The following is a 3839-nucleotide window of genomic DNA, read 5'->3' on the forward strand; positions in this document are numbered from 1 at the left end:
TTGGGATATTAGGAAAAGTTAGAATTATGAACAACAAATACATATCTATCAACAAGTGAATCTGAAAATCAAATGAATTAAAAATCTGAGGAACAGCCAAAACCGATTTGGCTCAGTGGATAGAGCGTCGGCCTGCAGACTGGAAGGTCCTTGGTTCAATTCCGGTTGGGGGCATGTACCTTGATTGTGGGCACATCCCCATTGAGGGGTTTGCTGGAGGCAGCTGATTGATGTTTCTCTCTAATTGATGTTTCTAACTCTCTATCCCTCTCCCTTCCTCTCTGTAAAAAATCAATAATATATATATATATATATATTGTATTTTTAAAAATCTGAGGAACAGAATAAACTGGTGAATATAATAGAATCAGGGGCATAGAAAGAGAGTGGACTGATAATTCTCCAGGAGGAGGAGGTGGGGGGGTACGAGAAGAGACTGGACCAAAATCGTACACCTATGGGTGAGGACAGTGGCGGGGAGGTAAGAGCAGAGGGTGGGATGGGAACCAGGTGGAGGGGAGGGAAAGGAGAAACAATTATAATAATCTGAACAATAAAGATTTATTAAATTTTTAAAAAGTTAGAAATATCTCCTTCCTGCTGCTCACGATATCCAGCTGCTGCGTGAGAGGGTAGGTCTGACATGAGGGCGGGTGAGATGCCACTGGGAAGCCTCCTCTTAACTATTGCGTCTGGTCCTCACGTAACCATCAGAATCAAAAAATGAGCCTGCCTCCCCCCACCTAAAATCTATTCCTCACTGGGAATAAAGCAAAGAAAACACGTTTGATGAACAAGAATGGCTGTTCGTAGCCTTGTGTAGTAGACACTGATCAGTGAGTCCGCCCTCGCCGTTCCCACCACAAACCATGTTCCTCTGGGCACAGGAAGGGCACTCCACACAGGAAGCTGCTTTACTCTCCCCCCTGAGCCAGCCAGTCAGGCTGAGGTGCATCTTAAGCTCCTCTGCTTTGTTTTTAAGTGGCTATCTTTATTCCACTTGGCTTTCCAATGCAAATAGTTAAGTGCTCTGCATTCTAATCTGGGAAGAGCCTGTGACTAAATCATAATTTAATGATCTCTTCCCGGGAGATAATGATGTCAGATTTGGATCTGGGAAGAGGATTCTCATGTTTATCTAATTGGGACAGTGTTTCTGCACAACCTCCGTGGAATTCTGTAGTTGTGCTAATGATAAACAGGCTGGGTGAAAGCAACATTATGAAAATGCTGTATTTTGGCTTCAGGAAATACAGAGTATTGAAACAGATCTTCATATACAAAACGTTTTTATGTATGTGTGATAATGTGCATTTTCTCCTGATTTAGGGGACTTGTCAGTTTTGTTGAAAGCAAGAGCTAGGCTTTTTTTTTTTTTTTTCTATACTTTAAATAAATGGAAAGAAATATTGTTTTTCTGAAAGAAGACAAATCCAGTGCAGTGCCAGTACCTGAGTCATGGGTGGTGTTAACACAATGTTATCACATGCTAGCAATTTGTGATTTAAATGCTTGTCTGCTAATTAGTTTGTTTATTTTGCTGGAAAAAAAAGAAGTCAATTGAAAGCATGAATTATGGCCCCTAAATGCTGCGTGGAGAGGACTAATTGGTCCATGGCTCTCTTTAAAACTGATAAAAATGTGCCCACAAAGAATTTACCAATATACCATAATTTTACAATCCTCCCCCTCGCCTGTCTAGACTTATGCCATCGTTAAAGGAGGAATGTCTTAAAGCAAGGGTGGCAAATACCTAGCACACGCAAGCCATTCCTTGTATAATATCAGTGACCAGGATCATTAAAAGACCCCTTTGTCCCTTCTATCAATTCGCACACAGGGGTGGGACCCTCCGGACGCAGCATCTCAGGGAGTCACTACCAGTTAGGTGGGTTATTTCCTGAAAGGGAGACTCTTTGCCTCGCTCATCCCCTTACTAACCAACCTATCCTGAGAGAATAATCTTAACTACGGAATGGGTAGTGAATAACAATGATTTTGATCACAAGAAACAGATGACCAATTCAAGCTGCTTCCGCTTAAAGCAATTTTGGCTCACCTCATCCCGGTCAAGAGGTATTCCACACTCAGTTTCTCATACACCATGGATGCTCAGCCCAGCTGGTGAGAAATGGGAGTGCCAAGTGTCTGCCTCTCTCCTCTTCTTGTCCCTCACGTGGCTTTAGTCTCAGGGACGCTCTTCCTAAGGGGCGTTGGACGCAGCCAGCTTCACCAGCTTACATCGCACCTGCTGTGTCCTCATTTTTTCCGATAGCTCGAGTGTAAGTCCAAAGCAGGTCTCCCATTGGCTCCTTTGGAGACAGGAGTGTGCGCTGTTGGGTTCCCTGTCTCCAGAAGCTGATGATGAATGAATTCAGGGGCAAGGGAGGTGTCAGCAAAGGGAAGCGAAGTTTATTACATTGAAAGGACGTAGCAAAGCTCTCTGCAGGCAGGAGGGGTCCCAGAATGAGTTGCCGCAGAAGCTCACTGGTCTAGGGGTTTATATTTCCTGCTCTTGCCCTCTAGGGTCTCTTTCACACAAGCACCAGCCAATCTCCCTTTGCCCTCATCTCCCAGCTTTTCGTTCCTGCTCTTGGATTCATGGGGAAGGACATCTCTCGGTTGACTGGTGCATTGTGCCTGTCTTTTTTTTTAATTGATTATGGTCTCACATAATTGTCCTTATTCCCCCATTCTCATCCCAAACCCCTCCCTAGATATGCCCCACCAAACCCCCGTTGTCCCTGGCCATTGGCTAGGCCCATATGTATGCACCCAAGTCCTTTGGTTGATCTCTGCCCCTTAACCCCCATCCTCATTGTGCCCGTCTTGCTGTCATCCTGACCACCTGTCTCATTCCCTCCTCATCTAGCATCTTCCCTCCCCAAGGCCCTTACCCTAACCGGCCTGATCCCATCTCACTCCTCACTGTGAGGCTGATGTCTTTCATCACTCCATCACCCCAGACAGGGATGGAAAAGCTGGTTGTGCTTACCTGTGCCACACGCCGGGACCAGAGGTTGGTAGGGAGCATTGGGAAGAGCCTCTACTGGGCCACGTGCCATAGGTCCATTCTCTAGGGCTGAGCTGCAGGAATGCAGATAAATGCTGGGCAAAGGAAAAGCCAGCAGATTCCACTGTGGCCTCCATTCTTATTTTCCTTGACCGTTCTAAGGTTGTCCTGATGATATGATTGCCATGGCATTCATCAGGGGGGTGACAAGCAGCTATAATGAGAGATCCCAGAGACATTCATGGTGATATGCGGGCTCGGGTGCGGCCACCTGGGGACTCAGGCAAAGGGAGGGCCTTCTGCTCCCCTCACCACGAGGCTGTCTTCACTGCGGGGCTGCTAAGCGGGAAAGAATCTACCTTGCCTTCAAGGAGGTGACCTGGAAGTTGCCCACAGCAATCCCCCTCCTGTCCCTTTAGCCTTGGGGCCAAACCTGGTCCCCAGGGAACCTGGGGAGCACAGACTTGAGACAGGGTGGGCGGGCGTGGGCCTCTGCGGGAATCAACAGATGCTGAAAGCATGGGGTTTGAGAATACAGCTCCGTAAGGAGAATGTTATCAGCGGCCCTTATATTGTCTAGCTTCTTGAACATCCAGCCAAGTTACCTGGGCCCATGGCCCCTAAGCGGGATCGCACATATTAACGATCCCTGGCACACACCACAAGGTTTCCCTTCTGATTGGTTGCCTTTGGACTGCAGAAAGCACCTTCTGTTCTTGTGTGCCAGGAGCGTCTCCTGTGAGTTCCTCTCTGCACGGAGCAGGTTCTGGTTCGGTTTGTTAACACGGGAGCCGAAGGCGCGGCTTTGTCGCTGGAGGCTGTGGCA

The 3839-nt window shown here is 47.4% G+C and overlaps 1 long non-coding RNA gene across 1 annotated transcript; it reads right to left on the bottom strand.

The window, feature by feature from the left end:
* Positions 1-1540: 1540 nt before the first annotated feature.
* Positions 1541-3508, bottom strand: LOC118715592. The gene is made up of 2 exons (XR_004986941.2): positions 2996-3508; positions 1541-2345 (listed from the first exon to the last, which is right to left on the bottom strand). It is a non-coding gene; the product is annotated as an uncharacterized LOC118715592 (long non-coding RNA).
* Between the last annotated feature and the right edge of the window lie 331 nt (positions 3509-3839).

Source organism: Pipistrellus kuhlii, unplaced genomic scaffold (genome assembly GCF_014108245.1).
Source record: "Pipistrellus kuhlii isolate mPipKuh1 unplaced genomic scaffold, mPipKuh1.p scaffold_m20_p_11, whole genome shotgun sequence".
In the NCBI taxonomy this organism is placed as follows: Eukaryota; Metazoa; Chordata; class Mammalia; order Chiroptera; family Vespertilionidae; genus Pipistrellus; species Pipistrellus kuhlii.